We start from the raw sequence: 27,498 nt of genomic DNA on the forward strand, positions 1-27,498 counted from the left end.
ACATACCTTAAGAAGTTTTTCCGATCAAATTAAGTAAGATGGTCTTTTTGTACTAAACTAAACTGAAATCACTAATAATAATTTTTCAAAATCTCCTTTCATGGTTTATCAAATGAAAAGGACCTGATAATAGTAGCAGCGATTAAAACTATGCTGATATCTTGCAAGTTTGTCCAAGATTGTTAAAATTTTTATCTTTTTTTCGATCAGAATATCTTTGAGAAATTTTATGTTTTTCAAGCTACATTTATCCATGCCTAAGTTATTTAATCAATGTCTTTTGAGATGCATCGAAACGCATTGAGGTTTTTAAGTTTTTGGTTTTAGTTTTTCGTCAGAAAATAGAGTAAAGACATCAAAAATAAGCTAGCACAGCAGTAAAAATTAATGTTAAATAACTAGATGCACTAAAAAGCGGAGGTTGACGCAACACTAATTAATTTCTCGTTCCATCGGTGGTAGTAGAAAAAGATACTGTGCTAAAAAATACGTTAATAACGGAAATATCAACCGATCTCCGTAGCAGAGTAAATGCCTTTGTTTAATTTGACTGTCACTGAGATACCAGTAGCATGGTATATGGACAAAGCTAAAATATTTACAGTACATTTAGCCAAATGGCACTATCTTGACTACGAGCTAACGTATAGCATAAAAAAGCAAAACTGATATATGTAAGTAACGAGTTCTTAAAATATTGAGCTTAGTACTTTGAATAATAAAACTAGAAGCTAAACAATGATCCCTTTAGTAAGGTCAAAAAATTTTCAAGAGCACTTAGAATTTTAACTTGAAGGTATCTGGATTTTTTCCAGACATACTTCTATAAAATGGTTGTTACAAAAGTGCCATCGCCTCGAGGTCTATTTTTCAACCCAAGGTCCTTAGACAGACGGAACTAATGTGTCGAATACTGTTTTTCCTAATGATAGCACACCCGACCCTCAAAAACACCCAAGGTAGAAAATAGTACAGTTTACCATTAACTTAAAGAATTCAACAATAAAACTATCAATTTCACTGGTCTCCCAAGGTTTTCCAACAATGCCTGACACAAGCCTACTGGAAAGTAAAACGGATACTTGGAAAGGGCAACCAAAGCGGTCGAGAACTTGTCATTTCTGTTGCAGTGTATATAAAAATACAAAGAAATCACAGTCATAGCATGGGGATAATTAAAACAACCATACAATAGATGGCAGAACAACATTTTGTAAAACTAGAGTAATTTATTGCTCGTCACTTTCCCGCACCCTTACGGACGTCTACTATTACTTTGTTAGTCCACTGCTTAAAGATAAAAAAAAAACAATTTAATCTCATATTTTCCAGTAGAGATAAAATGTATCATTCCCCTACAGAATTCCCCCAGGAATACGGGAAAAATAGTTTTGTCTAATTGTAAGTAAAGCTGGCTTCATTTATTTATTTGATAATTTATAAAAAAATTCCAATTTTTAATTAAGTTTTTTGCTTATATTTCCGTTTCTATTGCTCTTAGAAAATTATTTCGACCACCAACCCTTTGTTGTCAAATTTCCTATAAAATGGATACTTTTGAAAATGCATTATTTATAATAAATATTACGTTAATAGCAAGAAGATGCAAAAAAAAGTTTTTAAATAAAAAAAATTTTAATCGACATAAAAAAAAATTTAATAATTCAAACATAATCGTAAAAAATTACAGATATTCAAATGCACAACAAATAGCTATTTGTAAAATTGCAAAATAATTGTTAGTTTTTTGTTTTCTTAAAGTAAAGCTTTGAAGTATTATTACAAATTTACGGTCAGTTCATTGATATTTCGCTTTGGTGAGAACATTGTATTTCATTTTATTTATTAAAACAAATAAAAAAAAATTAGTTTTTGCATATTCTGACGTTTTTCCACCCAAAATTATATTTTGCAACTTAAACAATTGCAAATATCTCAGTCGATTTTGCATACTTATTTTCAACAAACGTTATTGCATTTTTCATGAAAAAACACGAATTCAACAGAAATGAATTTTTTAGCTTACTCTGAAGCCAAGATATAGGAAAGAGGCGTTTTTTGCAATAACGGACTGATACTTTAATTTTCTAGAGTGAAGAAATTAGTGCATCATCTTCATATATTTCTACATCATCTTGCCACACCACTTTATTAATTTCACTGAAAGGGAAGCTAAAAAAAATGAAGAAAGTCGGTTTGTAACAGCTGGGGCAGCTTAGTGCTCCCATCAGTACTTCTCTCTTGTGACTAGGTGACCAACTGAATGCAGTGCGCATGGATCAAAACACGCGATATAGACCACTCCCCCTGAAGGTTGCAATCTTGCCTAACATACAAATGTCTTTCTTATTTTTACGGTGATCATGTAAGTCAGCAAAATTTTAAAAACGTCTTTCGTGCATTAGTTCATAATAAAACTGAAATTTCACCGGCTATCAAGCATCACTATCTTCGTGCTCAAGTTACTGGTGAAGCTACTAAGCTCATCAAAAGTTGTTCTTTACTGCTGGTAACTATGTTAAGGCCGGAAATACTCTTTGCAAGTACTATGATGATAAATGGCGTTTAGTCATTAACTACGTCGATTGAATCTTAAATGTCAATCCTATGGAAGATAGTTCCGTATATAAACTTAAAAATCTGATAAGGGATACCACCAGGTTTCTTGCTGCACTGGAAGCTATTAACCGACAAGAACTTCGTTTAATGAACTTTGATAGTGATGTAGTTACTAATAAACTGGATTTTGTTACTGCTAAGGATTCTTTCTTAGCTTAATTTCGGGAATGTCTTAACTCCTAACTTATGACTTAAGAGTTTCATACTTCTGAACTTAAATTGATCTCAGCTGCTCAAACTCATTAGAAGAGCAAAAAAAGAAGGCTTCTTATTCACTTTGGTGATTAATCAAATTGATATTTCAAAGCCTAAAGTTCAATGTTCTTATTACAATTCTCATCACAGTATTTGTACTTGTTAAATATTTTAACTAAAAGCTTGGTAAAAAAAAAGATATTCAGCCCAAGTCTAGTCTCAGCCTTAAGTACTTGGGCTTTCATGACAACAAAGTGTTTAAGAGTACAAACACTTGAAATGTGAGCCATCAAAAACACCACGGGCTGATGTGACATGAGAAAAAGGATAAGATAATCAATATGGAAAATCGTACCACTAAAAAAGGTATAATCACTTCTCAAGATGTCTCAGCAACTTAATTCTTAAGCCAAATCGTTTATTTAAATTTCTAATTAACATTACAAACATAACTTTACTTTTTACTTTCATACTAAGTTCATAAGAAAGTAGATCTTCGCATATATTATTCAGTATCTAAACATTTTACATAAACGTTATTTACATGTACGGAAAAATTTACATAAATATTACCATCTAGATTGTCATCACTTTTATAAGATTCTTGATTGATGATGTAATAAAACTTGGATTATCCTTTTAATCTATTGAAAATTCCATTAAAAAAAAATACAATTAATCATTTATAGTGAAAATCACATTATTTATTTCGTAATTCTGATTTTATTAAATATTTTTGAACATACATTATCAGTTACTCAATTTTTAGGAATAGACGATGTTTTAATTTTTTTTGTATAATTTTTAACAGTAAAATGAATTGCCTAATACTTCCCTCCATTTAATTTAATTTCTTTGAGTCTTGCCACATTATAAAAATAGTTTATGTGTTTACGTCGACTTTTTTACTGTGAAATTCTACTTATGCGCCCCATGGACCTCCACTAGAACATTACCTCCCACACCACTTTACGCTCTCTTTCTAGACATTCCACCCATTTCCTTCTAGTTACCACGGTTTAAGGAAAAACTGTGTTGTTATTTTTGTGGGAATTTAAGGCAATCCCCCCCCCCACTCACACCACACTGAGTCTCCACAATTTCTTTATTTTCAAGTGAATTCTGCATTCCCACACGTTCTCCATAATCTCTTCACTATCTTTCTCATAGTTTCAAGATTAGAATTACACACATAAGATGTAATAATAACGGTTTGATTGTTTACATTCCTAAAAATTTGTGAACAGACATCGTTTGTCGTCTATTCTTATAAAATTTAAATAATTTTATTCTATCATCAGTTAGTTTTTACAACAGTGATGAAAATTTTTTGTTAAGTTATTATACATTGGTTTCTCACTTCAAAAGTTTGTAAAACGGCCAGAGATATGAAGATTTTAGATTTTTTAATGATCATATTTTCATCTTCATTTTTACTGTTGTAATGTAACCAAATTATTACAGTCTAGTTCAAACGCACATACACATGTAAATGACGTCCACGAAGTGTACGCGCAGCGCCAAGTAATACAGTCAAGCCCTAGCTCTTGTCGTAAGCGGTCTCTCTTTAGTCGTTAAGGTGAAAATGTAATGGGATTATGCCTCTACCATGTGACCTCAGTATAAATATGACTAATATAGAGGAGAAATAACACAGGTCTTATGGGAGGAATCTTGTTTTTATTTTTTTTTCGCACTGAAAAAGATATTGAGCTTTTAAAGGTTGTTAATTCCATGTTACTGACATTATAAGAGTTTAGTAGTAATTTTTTCCTTTGGTGAATTCGCTTATGAAAGTTGAAAAAGCATTTTGAACGTATACGGAGTGCCGTTAACCCTACTTTGAGCTGTTTGTTTCAGCTGTTGCTGCTACTGCGCCACTGCTGCTGATGCTCAGAGGTAAACAAACAGCTCAAAGTAGGGTTAAACGGCACTCCGTATGCGTTCAAAACACTGTTTCAACCTTCATAAACGAATTCACCAAAGGAAAAAAATAACTACGTAACTCTTATAATGTCAGTTACATGGAATTAACAACCTTTTAAAGCTCAATATCTTTTTAAGTGCGAAAAAAAATGAAAACAAGATTTCTCCCATAAGACCTGTGTTATTTCTCCTCTATATTAGTCATATATATACTGAGGTCACGTGGAAGAGGCATAATCTCAATAGTAGACAATAAGTTCATTTCTCAATATATTATTGTCCTTAAACCACTGCCTTTTATTATTCCCAACATGGTAGCAGAGCGTGGTTAGTAGTATTTTTTGATTTTCACGTGTTGCTTCGGCGGCTACTACGGGTTCAAGTGAAAGTGTCAATCCAACACTTATGCAATTAAAAAATAGAGTAAATCCAACACTAATTCAAAATTAAATACAAAGTATGTTATTAGGTAACTAGTAATCCAGTGATGTAAATTAAGTACAAAAACCGAAATAAGTAATGAAAAGTGAACGAGAGGAAAACTAAGTGTGGACTGAGACATAAACTATTTGAGAAAAAGTTTTGTAAAAATAACAAGAGAACTACTTATAATAAAGAAATTTTTAGAAGAGTCCACCAAATACGTAGAAGACAAAACAACCAACAGAGTGAATATTGACGATGGCGTAATTCCTGTATTCGACGGAGAAGAATCCAGCAGTTAGAAATTTACATTGCTGATGTTACTAGAATATCAAGAATGTATGCAATAAGCTACCAGTGCAAGAACAAACGCAAACACAAAAGGCGTATGGCATAAAGGTGACCTTAAAGTAAGAGCGATTATTAAAAATACAGTGTTGAATAGGCAACTTGAATACATAAGAGAAAGCAAGACGGCGTATGCGATGATGCAAAAATTTGAAAAAATATATACGACTAAATCCACAGCACTGCAGATGATTAAACGAGAAAAAATAGAACAAGTTAAGTTAAAAAACTTTGAAAAAGTAGAAGAATTTTTTGCTGAGTATGAGTGAACAGTAAATTAATTCAAGGCTGCTGGAGGAGAAATAACCGAAGCTAAAAAAATCAGATATATGTTAAGAGCATTGCCAGCAAGCTATAGCTACATTGAATACTATATAGATCCAGTACCCGAAGAATAAAGAAATGTGGAATTCGGAAAATCGAAAATCAAAGAAAAAAGTCTAACAAAGAAAAATGTTGAAACTAAAAGTAAAAATGAATCTAGTACATTCCATACAAAAATAAAAGGACAGTGTTATGAATGTGGAAGTTTGGGACATATGGAAAGAGAATGTAATCAAGGCCAATCCAATTATTAACAAGGTGCACGAGACACGCAGCGAGGGAGAGAGATAAATAGAAGCAACAGCAGAGGCAGAGGTACATTAAGAGGAAATAGCAGAGGCAGAGGCCACAGCAATACACCGAGCGAAGAATATCAACCAAAATACCAACAACAGCAGCACTCGTCAGGAGCATGGAACGTGAAAATTAAGTACGAAAAGAGAGAAATAGATAACTGTTTAACAGGTAACGAAATAAATTGGTTATTAGACAGTGGTAGTACCAACTATATTGTTAACACAGATAAACTCTTTAGTGAATATGTAAATTTAAACAAACCGTTAGAAGTAAGTTTGCCAAACGAAGAAAAATTAAAGGCTACGAAAATATGAAAAATAAAAGTTTATTTTAAAAACCATTCGCGTAAGTCATGTATTGATTGAAATAATGTTTATTACGTACCAAGAATTAAAAAAAATATTATAAGTATGTCAAAGATCGCGAAAGTTAGAAAAATTTTAGTGGCTGATAATACAGAAAACATATATATGAATGATGAGATTACAAATTAATCAAATAATGAGATTACAGCGATTGCGCAACTTAAAAATGGCTTATACTATATAAAAAGTTGTTTAAATGATTTGAATAAAAAAATATGTTAATTGTACTGATAGAAATAACGATACTAAATTAAACGATGATAAATTAAATAACAAAGAAAAGTGGCACAGGGCATTAGGCCACATAAATTTTCAATATTAAAATAAATTGATTAAATACAAAATGGTTGATGGTGCGCCAGACAAATTAAAAAATATTGAAATGAAATGCGCAAACTGTATTGAAAGTAAAATGACAAACAAACCACTAAGATTGTAAGGAAAAGTCCACAGAAATTTTAGAAGCTATTTATACTGATTTAAATGGGCCACACAATACGATTGGTAATACTGGAGAAAAATATTTTCTTACATTTATAGATGAATACAGCAAATGCGTAAAAATCTATTGTACAAGAAATAAGTCAGAAACAGCGGGATGTTTCATCGATTATGTAGGAAAAGTAAAAAATAAATTTAACAAAAGGGTTAAAAGAGTATAATGCGACAGTAGAAAAGAGTACTCAAACGATTAAATTTTTAACTTTAATAAATTCAAAGGTATTGAACTATTGTCATGCCCACTTTACGTACATGAACTAAACGGTATCGCGGAAAGATTTAACAGATCGGCAATGGATATGGTTAGGTGTTTGATAAAAGAAGCAAAGATAAATTTGAAATTTCAGCCCGAAGTAATGAGAACAGTAGCTTATTTAAAAAATCAAAGAATAGTAAACACAATTGAAAATAAAACACCATATCAAATATTTTTTGGTATTAAGCCTAACGTAAAACATTTAAAAACTCATGTAAGTAGGGGGTTTGTTCGTAAACCAGAGGTTAAAAGAACAAATAAATGGGACGACAAAGCTGAATTAGGATGTTAGTTTGATACGCTGATTATGGTTATAGAGTACTAGTAAACAATAAAGTAATAGTAGCTAGACACGTTGAAGTAATCGAAGATAAAATTAAAGTAATATGCTTGAGAGATAAATTAGAAACAGAGTCTGAACAATCAAGCGAGATTGAATTTAATTATGAAAAACAAAAGTATTGAAAATGAAAATTATGAAACTGTTGATGAAAATAATGAGAAAATAAATGAAAATAAGAAAGAAATTATGATTGAAAATGAATCGCAAAAATTAAATACTATAAAATCGTAAAGGAAAAAGAATCCTCTTGAAAGATATGGTAATCCAGTTACGCAAGTATTATATATTAGTTACATTAATGCGAATGTACTGAATAAATTTGAGGAAGCGTTAAGTTGAAAAGAAAGCAAAAATTGGCAAGAAGCCATGAATGTTAAAATGAAAAATCTTACCAAAAATAAAACGTGGAATATAGTTAACAAGCCAAAAGATAGAAAGGTTTAGATGTAAAATGGATTTATAAAAGAAAAGATAAAAATATATTTAAAGCGAGACTAGCAGTAAGAGGTTTTAAACAAACTGAGCACATAGGAAATGTATATTCACCTGTTAGTAAAATTCATACAGTAAAAATATTGTTATCTTATTGTAGTAAAAATAACTCATACACTGAACAAATGGATGTAGAAACAGCGTTTTTAAATGGCCAAATGAGATCATAAATATACATTAATCAGCCAAAGGGCTATGAAATTGGTAAAAATAAAGTTTGTAAGCTAAATAGAGCACTACATGGATTAAAAGAAAGTACAAGAATTTGGTATAATACATTTCATGAATTTTAAGGCAATCAAAATTTTATTAGAAGTAATTACGATAATTATTTATATGTAAAAAATCAAGTCCAATATACATTTTAATTTTTGTTGATGATTTGTTAATATGCAGTAAAGATTTAAATAAAATAGAAGAAATAAAATCGAAACTAATAAAACAACTCATAATGAAAGATACAGGTAGAGTTACAAATTATATTGAAATTAAAATTGATTACAATAAAGAGAAAAACACAATAAAGATGAGTCAACAAAAGTATATCAAGTCACTAGCGATAGAATATAATGTAGAAAATGTAAGATTACATGATACTCCTATGGAAACGAATCTAAAAATTGAAAAATCTGATAGTTGCGAGGAACAAATAAAATACAAAAATTTAATGGAAAACTGTAAAATATGAGCACACATTCGAGACCAGATGAAACATACAGTGTAAATTATCTTAGTAGATTTCAGAATTATTGTAATGCAACTCACTTGAAGTATGCAATCAAAATATATAATAAAGACAAATGACATGAGATTAATTCATAATTATAATAAAAAAAATGAAGTATTAAACTTTATGGTAGATTCGGACTGGGCTAGTGATAATATCGACAGAAAATCAACAACTGGATATATAATAAGAATGTATAGTAAATATTGATTCAAAAAATAATATCTCTAATATGTTAACTAAGACTTTAAGTTAAAAAAAATTTAGTAATAATAAAAAAATGTTAAAATTAAAAGAGTACTAAGGAAAGTTAATGGCACAATTGGGTAAAATAACAAAAGGAAAAGACTAAAATTTAAGGAGGCGTGTTGAAATGTAAGTTAATTAGTACAGTCTAGTCCAAATGCACATACACATGTAAATGACGATCACGAAGCATCGATCTCAGGAGTGATAGAATAACTTGGCGGGAAATTCAAATGGGCTATATGGCGCATGACGCAGAAACCCAGATAACACTTTTATGCATAATAAATGAATAAAATAAACCCAAGCTATTCAACCCAATGACCCGGGGCTATTACTAGCGAATATCTCAAATAATAAATTGTTAAATTTATTAACAAAAGCACCTTTCACCCAATGACTAGGGGCGCTTACTGGCAAATGTATGAGATAATTAATTGTTAAACTTAATAACAAAAGTGCCTTTCACCCAATGACCCGAGGCACTTACTGGGAAATGTATTAAATAATAAATTAAAAAATTTACTAATACAAGAGCTTATAACCCAATGACCCGGGATGCTTACTGTCAAATATATTAAATAAAAATTTGTGAAATTTAATAACACATGCTTCTATCACCCGATGACCCGGGGCACTAACTGGAAAAAGTGTTAATTATTAATTTTTAAATTAATTAACAAAAGCGCCTTTTACCCAATGACCTTGGGCGCTTACTGGCCACTTTGTTAATTAATAAATTGTAAAATTTAAAAACTTGTATTATTAATTAATAATTTATTATTTAACAGATTTTTTAGTAAGCACCCCAGATCATCGGGTGATAGGAGCATGTGTTATTAAATTTTACAAATTATTATTTAATATATTTGACAGTTAGCATCCCGGGTCATTGGGTGACAAGCACTTGTGTTATTGAATTTTTAAATTAATTATTTTATACATTTGCCAGTAAGCGCCCCAGGACATTGGGTGAAAGGCGCTTTTGTTTTTAAATTTAACAATTAATTATTTAATCCATTTGCCAGTAAGCGCCCCGGGACATTGGGTGAAAGACGCTTTTGTTAATAAATTTAACAATTAATTATTTAATACATTTGCCAGTAAGCGCCCCGGGTCGTTGGGTGAAAGGCGCTTTTGTTATTAAATTTAACAATTAATTATGTAATACATTTGCCAGTAAGCGCCCCAGGTCATTGGGTGAAAGGCGCTTTTGTTAATAAATTTAACAATTAATTATTTAAGACATTTGCCAGTAAGCGCCCCGGGTCGTTGGGTGAAAGGCGCTTTTGTTATTAAATTTAACAATTAATTATTTAATACATTTGCCAGTAAGCGCCCCAGGTCATTGGGTGAAAGGCGCTTTTGTTAATAAATTCAACAATTAATTATTTAAGACATTTGCCAGTAAGCGCCCCGGGTCGTTAGGTGAAAGGCGCTTTTGTTATTAAATTTAAAAATTAATTATCTAATACATTTGCCAGTAAGCGCCCCTAGTCATTGGGTGAAAGGTGCTTTTGTTAATAAATTCAACAATTTATTATTTGAGATATTTGCTAGTAATAGCGCCGGGTCATTGGGTTGAATAGCTTGGGTTTATTTTATTAATTTATTATGCATAAAAGTGTTATCTGGGTTTCTGCGTCATGCGCCATATAGCCCATTTGAATGTCCCGCCAAGTTATTCTATCACTTTCGAGATCGCTGTCACGAAGTGTACGCACAGCGTCAAATCAATACTTACAAAGTTTGTGTGTACATAACAAATATTATTGTATCAAAGTTTTTTTTTATTGTATGAGCAGGGCTTTACTTTTAATAAATTTTAATAAAATTCACCATCTCATATCTAAAAGAAGTTAATTGTTCCTTTACATGCTTTTCTTCTACTAACAAGTATATAGATAAGATAACAATTGCCTATATAGTCATTGCTATAATGAGTTCTAAGCACCTGTTTAAAATAAAATTTTTTTATCACTGTAATTGTCATTTTTTATAAGATTTTATGTTTTAATTCTGATAAAAACTATTTGCAGACTTTTGTAACAAAATATACTTAAAAAGTAGTGCTAATGGATTTTAACTCTTTTCATACTAAAGAACTAAATGTCAGTAAGTTGTAGTACAGAAATTTTTTTAAAAATTCTAAAATCTCACTTAGAAATTTAAATTTTTGGAATAAAGTATTTCTTACTTTAAAATCTGAGTACCAATTAAAATTAAGTTTATGCAGTGTAAGTGGCTTTTAAGTGTATGACTTTTATCATACCTGTCCTATAATTTTAATTTTTATGAATTTAAAAGTAAAATATGATTTTCCACTACTTTAACTGTACTTCTTTTATACTCGTACAAATTGTTCTTTAGTTTTAAATGGTGAGTAGTAACTAATAATCAGCAATTAGCAGGTATGCTAAATTTCGATACCTTAAAAACAAATGTAACACAGAAAAAATGGAAAAAAAGATTTAATACGACCAACAAGTATACAACTGAATATTAATACATCTTAATCATTGTATTAAGAGGTACACATGTATATATGGCGGCACTTTGAATACAAGTACTCTATATCTTCCATACATACCATTTCTTAACATCTAATATACTTAAGAATTATAATACTGAACCACACAATTTCTTTTTCAAGAAACATTCTTAAAAAATAAATAACAATAAGGAAAATATCCTCCCTGGGTGCTGATCGAACTCATATTATCCTGTTTACTAGACAGTTGCTCTAACACTTCAGCTACCGAAGAGCCGTACATTCACTCGCACCGTAAGTTTAGATAAGTTCTCATTCTTATTTTTTAAAGCTGTCTTTGACCTAAGCTAGTTATAGTAGGTTTATAGCTTTACTAATTGTAGATAAACTAGAAATTTAATATGAGCAACAGTTATACAAGCGAATATTGATACATCTTTATCATTGTATCAAGAGACGCATATGTATAGATGGTGGCTCGGTGTAGACAGCTTTGAAAATTAACAATGAGAATTTATCTCAACTTACGGTGCGAGTAAATGTACGGCTGCTCGGTAGCTCAAATGGTAGAGCAACTATGTAGTAAACAGGAGGTTGTGTGTTCGATCCGCACTCGAGGAGGAAATTTTTTTCATTGTGATTTATTTCTTAAGAAAATTTCTTGAAAAATAAATTATATGGTTAAGTATTACAAATCCGTATGTTATTCAAAAGTATGGAGAATATAGAGTGCTTGTATAAAAAGTTCCGCCATTTATACGTATGGGCCTCTTGATACAATGATAAAGATGTATTAATATTTGCTCGTTTACCTATTTGTCGTATCAAATTTCTAGTTTACGTACAAGCATTAGAGTCATATACTTACTAGAAATCAATGAAATTTAATTATTATCGCACTATAATTACTATAACCTTTTTCGAACTAAAAAAAAGTTTAGGTATAGTACGTGGAAACTTGGAAAACAATTTACATATAGAGTAAAAGTCTATATTATTCTTGTGAATTCTTTTAATTTGAGTTCAGCAGAAATGTCCAAATCTAAAAAGCAGACTTGCACATTATTTGAACTACCCTTAATATGTTTTTATTTCTCTCCAGATCTTAAAGGAATGCGGTAATCAGTTGGAACACGGTATATGGAGCTTACATTTTTTTAAAAATTTGTATCCTACAAAAAACATATAAATTTTGTACCATGAGTGCAAAGTAAAACTTACGTAAGTCACGAGCGACGTTTGTCTTGCTATGGGCACAAGCAACATTTTGTACCCTTGGAAAATTTGCTCCCTCAAATCATTTTGTGCCGGCGGGCGCAAAGTAATCAAAGGACTAACATGTTTTGCACTCATGGTAAAAAATAGTTTGTTACGTTTCTAGGGCACTAAGTACAAACATAAGAGCTCAATGTGCGGGTTTGTCTTGCATTTGTACCTAAGTTGCGTAAAATGTAAAATGTTTTTTTTTTTTACTTTGCAAGCACGAAATCAGTTCACTTTCTTGGGTGGAAAAGTATACTTTAGGTCTGTAGGTCTGAAAAGTATGTCGTGCTCATAAGCACAAGTTTATTTATCACATATTATATATGTTTATCACATTAAAAAAAAAATTAACAGTATGTTTTCTTTGACATCACTTGATCAAAACATAATTTTGAAAATCAAGTTTGTGGAGTACCTAATGTCATTAAGTTACATAAAATTAAAGTAAAAACAATTCAATTTAACTCTTTATAGGCTATGAACAATGTGCTAGAGAAATTATTGATGTTTAAAATTGCCCTGATTTGGTAATGGAAAATCTTGCAGCTGATAGTACCAAGTCATAATTTCAATAGAAGATATGCCATGCAACCTAAAAATGGAAAAGTTGTTAGAATAGAAGAATGTTTGAGTCACGGTAATGTTTTTTTTTCTGTTACGTTGTAACGTATCTAAAAAAACGCAGTTTTTTTTAATTTAAAGTGAACGCAGTTCAAAAAAATATGTCTTCGTTTAAATTACTAAGAGGTTCTAGTTGCTTCATGGTAAAAATTATCTTATCCACATATAAAGAAGAAGCTTTTACATTAAGAAGGGATTTGTTAAAACTTATAATTAATAACTGAGTAACTCCTAAGTAAAGTGATATGTGGGTATGATTCAAAAGACAACATTATCTTTATGTATATGAAATAAAGGTACAGGATTGGAAGAACTTACACGAGAGATTTTAGATCTTTTTAAATCTGAAACAGAAAAAGACCTGTACTATGCACTTGCATATGACGTCGAAAGCGTTAATAGTAAAAAAATATAAATCAGCCTAATGAACATTTAAACGCAGCACACATCATATTTAAAGAAAAATTTGGTAAAATAGTAGAAAAAGTAAAATTGAAGCTTGTGCAAAAAAAAATACCGCAGGTATTGTGAATGTTTCTGGTTGAGTAAAGATGAATGCAATAATAGAAAAATGTTTTTAGTTGTGTAGTATATTTAATAAATTTTTCTTTTAGTAAGTATGAAATGAACGTTTGATATTGGTCATTAAATAAAAACACTTGGGCTGAATTTCGAGAAGTCACAAGAATTTAGAAAGACTCATAATTGGTAAGCATGGAAGTTTTTATACGAGAGAAATGTTTATAACATTCTGAAGAAATGCGTACCTTAAATATCGAACTTAGACCTAAGCTAGTATAATTAATGATAATAACTTACACATTTAACTAATATTTACATGTTGTTTTACTTTTATTAGTGTCAAACTTTTTTACAGCTAGAATCGGACTTCCATGATATATTTGGGAATCACACGCTATTTACAGACGGTGAGTATAACAAAATCCCACTCGAAAAGCGCAATCTAAATAATTGGCCAGATTTAACAGAAAATATTGTAAAACATTCTAAAGATTACTGTGACATACCTCAGCTAGAACAGAAAAAATCTAAAACCATTCAATTTATTATAATCAAATAGACTTTAGACGAGATCTAAATAAGGATTTAAAAAGTGATGCTCAGCATGAAGTATTTTAAAGATACGTATGTCTTTCTACAGTTTCTTATAGATTATAGTATTCAATAAGTGAATGATCCAAAATTATTAAACTAAAAATGAGTTTATGGACGAAAAAATTAAAGTTAGTTCATGTAAGAATTTATAACGTTTTGCAAAATACATTCAGTGCATTTAATGTAACCACTGTACAATTAAATCCCTTTTTGAGTTGCTTTAAAATAATAACATGTTATTCAGGTGTTGAGCGTTATTCATAATTTTTGTCTTTGCAATCTATACCATTTCTGCTAATAAATGTGTAAGGTAAAAATATAATTATTTCAGGGATTAGAAAACACTAAAAATTTCTTCCGTAATAAAATATCAATGAATAAACATTTGAGTAAATAGGAAATGTAACAAGCAAATTATATAATAACTGAAATTTTAGTAGAGCAAATATTAAATATACTACTAGCACTTTTGAGGATCTTATTAAAAAAACATAAACCTATATTATCAAATACAATAAAGAAAATCTTGTTAAATGATACAATTATACAAAATACTTTGAATCAGGTGTACGCATTACAACGAATCTGCAGTATCAAAAATCAGTAAAGATAAAGTTTTAAAGTTATTTAAAATTAATTCAATCGTAAGCTTTCTAATCTCCTTATTGACCTTGTGCTTTCTCTTCAAGATTGCAAAGTAACATACTAAGTGACATATTTTTTTTTGAGATGGCAAAATTTACGGTTACAAAGTGATTTTCAGAAGTTAATCAATAACACAAACGACTTACATTTTCTAGAATCAAAGTTCTTAAAAGATACCCTTAAGAGCGGTTTGGAACATAGTAGTCGAGGTTCATCTAAGGGGGTATCGAATCAACTGTTAAGACTCAATAGTGATAAAAGGACGATTCTAACAGCCCTAGGCGTGGCTCTGTATACAAAATATAAAATTTATTTTCTGATCTGCTTTAAATAACTCCTGCTGTTGCTCCTTTGCAGAGGCACTTCTGGATCCTGGGGTGGAGGACGCAATTAGACGATGCTTTTCAGTTCGTTGAGTCGCATTGCCAAAAGTGAAATAGGACAGAAGCTTTCTAGGACTCTCAAAAAATCTTCGGAAAATCAAGTTGACTGAGCCACGTTTCCTCTTTCTTGGAAGTAGTTTGATTGTAGAAAAATATCTATCGAATTAGTCCTTCTTTTAGCCACTGCTGTGTATTCTGAGACTTAACAGTGAGTTATCGCCATTTAAGGTGGCTCCAGTGGCCCCAATGTTAAAATTATAAATAACCCAACTGAGGTTAATAAAATTGAATTATATTCTTTGAATCCCCATCTTTCTATTTGTATAAAAAAAAATTAAGGTTGACGATGAAAATTGTAAGAAATCATGCTTACAAAATCGTAGTTTTAAGACGGGTTGGATAGGAAATGCAAGCTTACGCGATATACAACCTACTGCTGCACTTATATAAATAACCCGTAAGGTGTAAAAAATATACTATCTTGTATATATTATTACGTAGTTTTCGATGACATGAGAAAAGTGTCTTGTTATCGAACAAAATCTTTAAATAATCGGAGACTAAGTATACAGTTGCGAGTGCAAGTCAGCTCTCAGCTGTCCGTATTCTGCAGAGTACATATATATAGGTATGACTACAGCTGAGCAATGTTGCCATATTCTTGAACTTAGGAGCGTACCGTAACAGTTCATCAATTAGGGCAGCGTAAAACTTTTTTGTTTTTTTATATTTACTCACTAAAGTAACAGATAAAATGTAGAATACGGCTTACAACAGTCTCTACGATAATTTTATACCATATTTTAAAGAAAATAATGATTAATTTTTAGTCTCCCCATTTTTATACGGCAGTAGGCGCTGGAGCCACCTTAACGAGCGGCTAACAGTACCATCGAACGCCAAGTTTAAAATTTTAATTAGACACGAGATTTAAAAACAAATTTATGAACAAGATAGTAATAATTTATTAATAATTATCGTAGTCTCGTTCCCGCAATGACATGCTGGTTCAAGTTTATGTTCATTTTTAAATATTCCATAGTTCATTTTAATTTTCTACTTATTAAGCCTTATTATTCGGTTTATTAGTATCTTGTATGGCTGGTTCTTTCCTGAAGTGCATGTAAAACATAACATTCACAAGAGTATTATTGTGGTATTGGTTTTAATTTAATGGTGTATTTTTTAATGATCTCTCCATTCCGTTTTTTGGGCATTGTTTCTATCTAAAATTTTTTTCCCTCTTTATAGTAGAGATCGAATTTATGGATACGCACTTCTTTCTTCATTCATACATAGTCTCTTGGCTTGACATTTAAATGCTTTATTTTTCAACACATCTCGTTTTTGCTTGCATTTTCAGATTTATTTGTTGGTTCTCAGCCAAATTTTGTAATTCTTTAAGTGGCTTAGTAATATCTTTTAAATATAATGCAGAAATTCGTCACCATTGATACTGCTGTTTTAATCTCAAAGAATTCAAGTTTTTTTTCCAATTCGCCTTCTTGCAACTATAGGCATGGTTAAGACTCTTGTAAGCCCTAGAGGCTGTTTTTTGTTAACTTTGTTAAGTTGTAATATATTTGTTGGTAAGGTAGTTTGATGTCCGATGGCCCTAAAAAGTACCGATGAGCTAAACTCTTTTTTGACTCAACTTTCTAGCAAATGCAACTACCTGAATACCTCAGGACGATCTTCTCGGGCCTGCTGTTGTAGCACGAGACTGGTTGAAAGAGAAATTTTGTCTGAAGCGTTGGAGATAATTGTGGAGCTTTTTTCCAACGTTTTCTGGAGTTACGCCAGAAACGTTGATGTCTGAAACACCTTCTTTTTTTGCAGAGCTTAGTCGTTTTGGTGATCTGAGGTACGGAAACGGGATCGTGATGCTTGCCCGTTGGAGACTTTCCCGTTTGCTAAAGTTTATTTTTCCTTCATAGCTGTTAGATTCTCCCAGCACAGACCTTGGAGAAGATCGTTGATTCCTGGTTAAATGCTTGAAGTCGAGTGTGTAATGTAAAGTCGTCGGTTACCGGGGTTCCCCAGTCTTGCGATGGATGACTTCGCTCGTGACGTCTCCCAGTGAATGACTGACTTGGTTTAACAGAGGCCGGCTTTATGTAGTCTTCTAGTCAACGAATCGTTGCCAGAAATGGTAGTACAAATCCATTTGCTGGTAAAGTAATTTAACATTAGGAGAGCTTTGTAAATCTGCTCTGTTACCACCAGGTCGGTTGGAAAAATTGCTAGAGCAGATTGTGCTCTAGCTAGAGGTCCTCTGGTATTACGCTTGAGACATTGGCACATAGAATGCTTTTGTATTGGTGGAACTCACCAATCATGGTGGTTCGGGATGGAGCTCGACGTTAGTCACTTGTTCATTAGAGAGAGTGTCGTCGGTAGCCGGGGTACACAGCTGCACGACTCTCAGCTCTATACTTCACGCATTGCCAGTGAATGACTGTGGTGTTCGGTACTTTGCTCGGGTGTAGTACAACCAGACTTACTTAGTTGTATTGCAAGTAGCTTCGATTTTATTTTCACATCACCTAGCGGATTTAACTAAGCTACAGTGAAAAGCTAGCGTATTTTTGCAAACTTTAAGCTCATTAATTGCTATTGTTCATAATTTTTTTGAAGATATAAACTGTATTAAAATCATCTAGGAAGTCTCAAGAATTAGTATGAAAAATTTCAGAAATATCTGTTGAGTAGATTTCGCGGTTAGCGATAACAACGATTTTCGCAACTTTGCTTTATATATTAGTAAGATTAGCAAAATAAACATGCAAAATACTGATTTTCAGTAAAAAGTCAACTGTAACTTAGCCCAGCATCATCCTAGACACTAAAAAAGATCATACACACTTTTTTATTATTAAGTCTTTGGCACATGTCAGAGCGAATACTTGTGAAAAGTTATTAAAAAGTTTATAAGCAAACAAAACAATCAATTTACTGAAAAAATTAACTGTAACACTGCCCAGCATGATTTTTGTCATAAAAAACTTTTTAATTATGCTTATATATTTATAAGTCATAGACGCACATCATTGCAAACGCACAATAAAATATATTATATTACAGAAGTTATATGAAAAAATTAAATAGGCAATTAACTGATTTTTTGAAAAAATCGACTATAACTTGGCTTAGCATGATAGCGGACACTTGAAATTATATAAACTAACTCTCTAATACGTAAATAAGTGGTACCTGTTTTTATCAACATGGGTAAGGTCTTATTAAAACAGTGACAAGCAAATTAAATGGGTAAAAATTTTATTTTTTATTGAAAATCGACCGTAATTTGTCCAAGCATAATTCCAGACGTTCAAAATTCATTATACTTTCTTTTTATTGATAAGTTGTAGACACATATTATCGTGAAAACGAGTGAAAATACATTACAAAACTAATCAATAAATAAAATAGGCAAAATATCCACTTCATGTAAAAAATTAACTGGAACTTGAAAAAGCATGATCTTAAAAACTTCAAATTAAACATATACTCGTATATTTTTTTAGTCATGAGTTACAGAATTATAATATTGGTTAGACAAGTGAAAGGCTAGTAAATAGGTCCAAACAAATTTAATAGACAAAATAACAATTTTATGTTAAAAATCAACTCTAATTTAACCCAGAAAATTCTCAGACACTTTAGATTAGTCAATAATACTCCGACAATATTATGGTTGGCGTATGTTACTAGCAACCTACGTAAAGTGTGAAGTAAGCAAAATATCGATTTTTTGCTAGTAATCGACAGTGACCCAGCCTATCATGCCACACTTTGTCATTAAGAAGTCATAGACGGATACTATTGTGTACAGAGGTGAAAAATTTTACAAAAGTTATAAGCAAATAAAAGTAACCAAAATATGGATGTTCAGTAAAAAACGACTATGACTTGGCTAAGTATGATTCCAGACACTTCTAATTTGGCACACATACTGTTAAAATAGTTTCTTTTCAGCTAATATTATTTGCAACAAATGAAAAAAAGTTTTTGCAAAATTTATTACCAAATTGAATAGGAAAATTATCCACTCTCTGTAAAAAATGGACTGTTACCTGGATTGGCATAATTCCAGACACTTCAAATGAAACATACGTTTTTTCGATAAATAACCAACACATGTCTCAAAAAACACGAGTAAAACTTTATTAAAAAAGATACATACAAATGAAATTGGCAAAATACCAATTACCTGTAAAAAATCGGCTGTTATTCGCCCAACATGATCCTAAACACTTAAATTAAAACACTTAACTCTTTAAGTTATCAATTATAGGCACATAATATTGTAAACACAGGTGAAAATCTAGTTTATAGGTAACAAATAAATAAAGTAGGCGAAATATCATCAGAAGCAAATCAGGCTTCTGTCAAACATAAACTGTAATTTGACCCAGCAGAATCCTATGTACCTAAAATCGTATTTATGCACTCTTACAGTAGTTGTTTAATAGCATGATACTGTCAACACAAGTGAAAAGAAAACTTAATTAAAAAGTTAGGGAATTAAATATGCAAAATATCAATTCTCAGTAAAAAATCAACTGTAACTCAGCTGAACATGATACTAAAAGCTTAAAATTAGACATATGTACGCTTTTTTTGGTAAGTCATAAGCGCTCAATACTGCAAGCACAAGAATCAAGTAATTGAAAAAGTTGTGAGCAAATTAGATAGGAAAAATATCAAATTTCTGTGAAAAATCTACTGCAACTTGGCCCAGGACAATTTAAAAATGGAATATGCACATTTTTGTGCCCGAAATCATTAGCGCATATTGTAGCAAACATAAGTAAAAAGTTATTAAGAATGTGATAAACAAATTAAGCAGGAAAAATATCGATAATAAGTAAAAAAAATAACTAGAAGTTGGCTCAGCATGATTTCAGACACATAAAATTTAACACAATTACTCTTATATTTATTAGTTACAAAATAATATTAGTTTAAACACAAGTAGAAAGTTAGTAAAGAAATTTAAACCAATAAAACTAGAAAAAAATGATTTTCTGTAAAAGTTTACTGTAGCTCAATCCCACATATTCCAAGTCACTTCAAATTGAACACACTTTTTTTCATAAGTTAATTATTCGCACGCGTTATAGCTAAGAAGTGTAAGAGTTTACAAAAAAAAGTTATTGCCAAACTTAATAAGTGAAATATCGATTTCTGTAGGAAATGAACTATGAGTTAGCGCGAATGATAAATCCAAAACACTAGAATCTGAGCATACTCCTATAATAGTTTTTAACAGCATATGTTATCGGCAAGATAGAAGAAAAGTTATTCAAAAAAATATAAACAAATTAAGTAGGCAAAGTATTGATTTTCTGTGAAAAATCGACTAAAACTTGGCTCAGTATGATCCAAAACGCTTTAAATAAGGCAAACATACCCTACCTATGCATAATAATATGCATTTGTTTTTAGCAAAATGGGTCAAAATTTGTAACAAAATTCATAAATGAATTAAGCAGGCCAAATATCTAATAAAAGTCGCTTACAACTCGGCCTAACACAAGCCAAGACGTGGAAAATTGAGTATAAATACTTTGACAATAGATTTTTTTTGTAAATGTTGTTTTTAATACTGATTACAAGTAGTTTAAAGAGTTATAAATTAATTAAATTCAACAAATGTCAATTTTCTGTAAAAAATAAAGTGTAAGCCAACTAAGCATGATGCCTAACACTTAAAATTAGACAAACACACGTTTTTATTGTTAAGTCATTAGCACGTGTTATAGCTTACATAAGTAAACAGTTATTAAATCAGTTACAAATTAGTAAAAGAAGCCCAATATTAATATTTAGTCCAAAATTAACTGTAACTAAGACTACTATAATCTTAGAAACTTACAATTAAACATACATCTTTTTTATTAATAAGTCATGGACACATATTATTGTGAGCATGCGTAAAAAAATATTAAAAAAGCAACAAACAAATTGAATAGGTGAAATGTTGATTTTCTATGAAAAATCGACTATAACTCATTCCAGCATGATCCTGAGCACTAAAATTCAAACATACATACTTTTTCATTATGGAATCATAAAAACATGATATTGCTAACACAAGTGAGAAGCAACTTAAAAGGTTATATTGTAAGCAAGTCAAATAGGTAAAGTATTAACTTTCTCTCCAAAAAACACGTGTATGTTGACTCAACAGGATCCAAGACATTCAAAATTAAACATAAATACTTTTTTAATATGATTTCATTAGCATTTGTTACTAAAAACATATGTAAAAAGATACAAGTACAAAAGTTGTAGAACAAATCATGTAGGCAAAGTATCAATTTATTATGTAAAATTGACTATAACTTGGATCAGTATAATTCTAAACATCTAAAAATAAACATACATACTCTTCAAGTCACGAGTCATAAGAATAAAATATTCCCAATACAGGTACAAAGCTAGTCAAAAAGTTCGAAACAAATTAAATAAGCAATATATCCACATTCTGTCAAAAATCAAGTATAACTTGACCCAGCATAATTCCATACGCTTAATAATATGCTTACTTATTTTAACAATAGTTATTTATAAGCTTATGTCATTCTAAATTTAATTAAAAGGTTGTGAAAGAAGTTATGAATAAATAAAATAAGATACATATCAATTTTCTTTCAAAAATAGACTATTACTTGTACCTCTATTACCTCTGACATATGAAATCAAGAAACATACTTCTACATTAACAAGTTAGAGAATCATATTTTTGCAAATATAGGTTAAAAGCTATTTAAAATATTACAAATAAATAAAAAAAGCCAAATTTCGATTTACTGAAAAAAATTGTCCGTATCTCAGCGCCACTTAATGTCAGAAAATTCAAATTAAATAGACATACTCTTTTAGGCACAAGTCACAGAAACATAAAATGGCTAACACATGTAACAAACTCATAAATAAGTCATCAACAAATTAATTAGGAAATACTTGAATTTTCTGTTAAATATCAACTATACCTCGATCCAGCATGATCCCAAAGACTTTGAATTAGGCACACGTTCTCCTACAATAGTTTATATTTAGCATATGTTATAAGCAGCACTGCATAAATTAGATAGGCACAATATTGATGTTCTGTGAAAAATAACTGCAACTTAGCTTAACATGATCCCAGACACTTCGGATTAGGCTAACATACTCTTTACTGGAGAAACGTTGTTGCCACAGACTATAACAACATAATATTGTTGACAAGAATCAAATAATATTGCAAAAGTTATGAACAAATTACAGAGGTGAAATTTTGTTTTTCTTTGAAAAAACGACTGTAACTCGGCCTGGCATACATCTGGCACTCAAAATAGAACAAATACATTTTATTTCTCATAAGTCATCAATACATCTTATAGTAAATACAAGTAAAAAAATATTAAGAAAATTATAGCTAAATGAAATAGGAAAAATACTGAATGTTATATAAAAATTGACTGTAACTTAGCCATACCTTATCTCAGAAAATTATAATTTAAAAAAACATGCTCTTTGAGTCATAGTTATTAAAAAAGGTATAAGCAAATTAAAAAAGAAAACAATTGATTTGTAGTAAGAAATTGACTATAATTCGGCCCACCATGATCCTAGATACTCAAAATAAAACATACACAGTTTTTTATTAATAATTCATAGAAACATATTATTGTCAACACATATCAAAAGTTTATAAAAAAGTTATAAGCAAACTAAATGGACAAAATATCGATTCTCTGTCAGAAATCAACTACAACTTGGCCCAGCATATTCATAGACACATTAATTTTGGCACACATACTTCTACGAAAGTTTAAAATTATCATATATTAGTAGCAACAGGGGTGGAAAGTTATTACTAGAGTTATGAGCAAATGACATAGAAAAAATATCGGAAAACCGAGAATAACTTGGCCCAGCGTAATCTTAACACGTACAATTAAACACTTATACTGTTGTATGGATGAGTTGTAGTCATTTTATTGTGACTGCAGGCGAAAGTTCTAAAAAAAATATAAACAAATGTAAACAGCAAAATGTCGTTTTTTTGTTAAAAATCAGCCGTAACCCAGCCCTACATGACCCGAGTCACTTCAAATTAAACACATTTTTTTTTATTAATTAGTTTTTATCACGTAATAAAGCTGACACGGGTAAGGAGTCAGTAAAGTAGTAGTCAGTAAAAAGTAGTTACAAACAAACTAAATAGGCCAAATGTCGATGTTCTCTAAAAAATCATCTCTTACTTGACTCAGCATAATCTCAGACGCTTTAAATTAGGCACACATTCTTTTGCAATAGTTTTTTGAGAGCATTTTTTATTGGAAAAATAAGTAAAAAGTTATTATACAAATTGTAACGAATGATACATGCAAAATATTAATTATCTGTAAAAAATCGACTATACTTTAGCACAGCATGATTCCAGACTTTTAAAATTTGTTGTACATACTTTATCACTTATAAGTCATGGATGAATATTACTGTGAAGATAGGTGAAAATGTATTACAAAATTTATACACAGCTCTAATAGGCAAAGTATTAATTTTCTGTGAAAAATCGACTGCAATTCAGCACGGCATAATTCAAGACACCTTACATTAAATTAACATATTTTTTTTAGATAAGTTATAGACATACATTGTTGCAAACAGAAATAAAGAGTTATTGAAAAAGTTATTAAAAAATCAAACAAGAACATTATAGATTCGTTGTGAAAAATCGATACTAACTCGGCCCTCCATGATCCTAAGTACACAAAATAAAACATACATACTCTCTTATTAATGAGTCATAGAAACGTATTATTGTCAACATGAATCAAGAGTTTATAAAAAAGTTGTTCACAAATTAAATACGCAAAATATAGATTTTCTGTAAAAAATCGACTGTATTTTGACACGATACAATCATGAACACTTAAAATAAATTATACATACTTCTGTTGTCATAAGTCATAGCAACACATTTTCAACACAGGTAAGAAGCTCGAAAAAGGTTATAAAGAAATTAAATAGGCAAAATATTGATTTTCTGTTGAAAATCAAATATAACTTGATCCAGCTAATCCCAGACACATTAAATTGAGCATGCATCTTTCAACAATAGTTTATTTTTAGCATGTGATATAAGCATCGTGAGAAAAGAGTTATTACAAAATTTATAAACAAATTAAGCAGGTCAAATATCAGTTTTCTGTAAAATTCGACCATGAAGTGGCCTAGCATAATCGCAGACAATTAGTATTATACCTTTCAGTACTCATAATAGTTATTTAGCATATGTTATTTTCAACACGAGTTACGAGTTACTTAGAAAGTTGTAGGCAATTAAAATAGTCAATTATCAATTTTTTGCGAAAAGTTAACTTTAACTCGACGCAACATGATACCAGACACTCGAAATTGAACATACATATTACGTGATTAATAAATTATAGATACTGCTTGTACCTAATACAGGTTAAAAGTTTATAAAAAAAATTACAGACAATCTCAATAGGGCAAATATCAATTTTTGTTAAAAATTAACCACAACTTGGATCAGCATACTCCTAGACAATTAAAATTAGGCGCACATACTTTCTCAAGAGCTTTTCAAGAGCATACATTATTGGCAACATTTGTGAAAAGTTATTATAAAAGTTATAAACGAATAATGCTTTTCTGTGGAAAATCGATTGTAATTCACCACAGCATGATTGCAGACCTTTTAAATTTACTGTACATACTTTTTATTACATAGTATTAGAATTATTTTCTAGTTAACACTGATAAAAATGTATTAGAACATTTACTAACACCTTAAATAGGCCAAATATCAATTGCCAGGGAAAAATCATCTGCACTTCAGCACAGTATGATACTAAACATTTAAAATTGAACATACTTTGCTATTGATAAGTTATAGGTACAGAATAATGTCAATACGGGTGACAAGCTATTAAAAAGGTTCTAAACATACTTGATGGATAAAATATCGATTTTCTGATAGAAATCAACTATGACTTGGCCTAGCAAGATCTCAGACCCTTAAAATTACGTAAACATTTTCTCAAAAGTTTTTTCTTCTTTGTATATGTTTCTAGCAACATAGTGATAAGTTATTGAAAAAGTTACGTGAGAAAAATATTAATTTTCTGTTAAAAATCGACTATAATTCGGACCCTAACAATGGGTAAGTTGTATCACATATTATTGCTATCATAAATAAAAAGTTATTAAAAAAGTTATAAATTCAATAAACAGGCTGAATATCAATTGTCTATGAAAAATCGACTACAACTCAGCCGAGCCAACTTCAGATGCTTTAAATAAAGCAAAGATACTGTTGTGATGGTCAATTTTCGGCCCATTTCTCACATGAGTCAAAATTTATCTAAATTACTTTAAATAAAGATAACAGTTAACTTAACGCAGCGTAATCCTAGACACTTAAAGTTCATTATGCATATTTTTTTATTGGCTTATCATCGGCATATGTTATTGCTAACACAGGTGACTTTTTTTGAAAAATAGACTTTAACTCGTCTCAGGAAGGTCTTAGACGCTGAATATTAAGCCCACATACGCTTATAACAGTTATTTATTAGCAAATGTAATTTCGAAACGGGTTAAAGTTTATTATAAAAGTTTTAACTTAATAAAATTGGTACAATTTTGATTTTTGCAGATAAATTATTTAGGGTTCAGCTTAGCATGGTTTGTAGGAACTATTTAACGCAAGTAACTTTTCTAACAAACCAGAGTGAATTATCTTTAGAAAAGTATAATTTTTTACAATTTTGCTCAACTTCATCTGAGGAATCTAAAATTTTGCCTACGTACTGTTACGAAAACGGAATAAGAGTATATTCTCAGATGATTACGGTAAAATGTTTTTACAAAAGATATTTATAAAGTTAAAAAGAAAGACATTGCTTACTGAAAAAGTTTTGCTTATAACTAGGCTGAGAATAATCTGGGGCATTTTTGAGTATGTGGATATTGTTATTTAACATAAATTTATGCATACACGTGGATAAACAGACAGCAAATTAATGAATTAGTGAAACCCAAACAAACTGTTTTTATCAATAAGCTTTTTTAATTAAGAGCTGCACTAATGATTTACATTATCGATATTACAATGTTCTATAGGTGACAAATAAATATTATGTTAGACCAAGTTACAGTCAATTTTCAATAGAAAATCCATATGCTGTTTGTTGATAACATTTTTTAAAACCTTGTACCTACGTTGACAATAATATGTTTCTATGATTCATCAATAAAAGAGTATGCATGTATAATTTTAAGAGCCTGGGATCATCTCGGGCTAAGCTACCGTTGATTTTTCACAAGAAACCGATATTTCGCCTCTTAAATTTGCTTATAACTTCTTACAAAACCATTAACCCATATAAATATCGACAGATGCCAATGGTTTACTAGTAAAAGAGTAGGTGTTTTTTTTTCCGGGTCATCGCGTCAGCTCTCAGGTCAAGTCACCGGGGCCACCCACACCCACCCACCACCTATGTGTGAGGATGTATTGCCGCACCCATTTTCCAACCCTTTTACTGATGATGTACCTAATCCATCGGCACAGTGCGAGTATCTCCGGTGAAACACCTTGATAGTTAAGCTGACACTCTCTGCACCAACGGTGCATCGGATCCACTCGCCACTGTGTAGCCTTTCCCCAAACAGGACTCCATATCTCAGGACGTCTACTTCCTCGCGAGTTAAGCCAGCGCTCTCTGCCAAAGCACCGGATCCAGGCTAATTTGTATCCCCGGAAAAGCTCCCTGTTTCAGGGACCACTCCTCGTCGGTAAGGCCGGCGATCCCTGCTTGGTGCATCGGATCCGCTAACCCCTGCCTATAGCCCTAACACAGTATCGCATTTACCCCGGCCCAAAGAT

At 30.8% G+C, this 27,498-nt stretch overlaps 1 protein-coding gene across 4 annotated transcripts in view; it reads right to left on the bottom strand.

The window, feature by feature from the left end:
* Positions 1 to 27,498, bottom strand: part of trc (Serine/threonine-protein kinase tricornered) — a 952,993-nt gene that overhangs the window by 602,395 nt on the left and 323,100 nt on the right. The window lies entirely within an intron of this gene.

The sequence above is a fragment of the Copidosoma floridanum genome, unplaced genomic scaffold, assembly GCF_036245765.1.
Source record: "Copidosoma floridanum isolate Cflo_tuat_1 unplaced genomic scaffold, Cflo_Japanese_pri ptg000016l, whole genome shotgun sequence".
Taxonomy (NCBI): Eukaryota; Metazoa; Arthropoda; class Insecta; order Hymenoptera; family Encyrtidae; genus Copidosoma; species Copidosoma floridanum.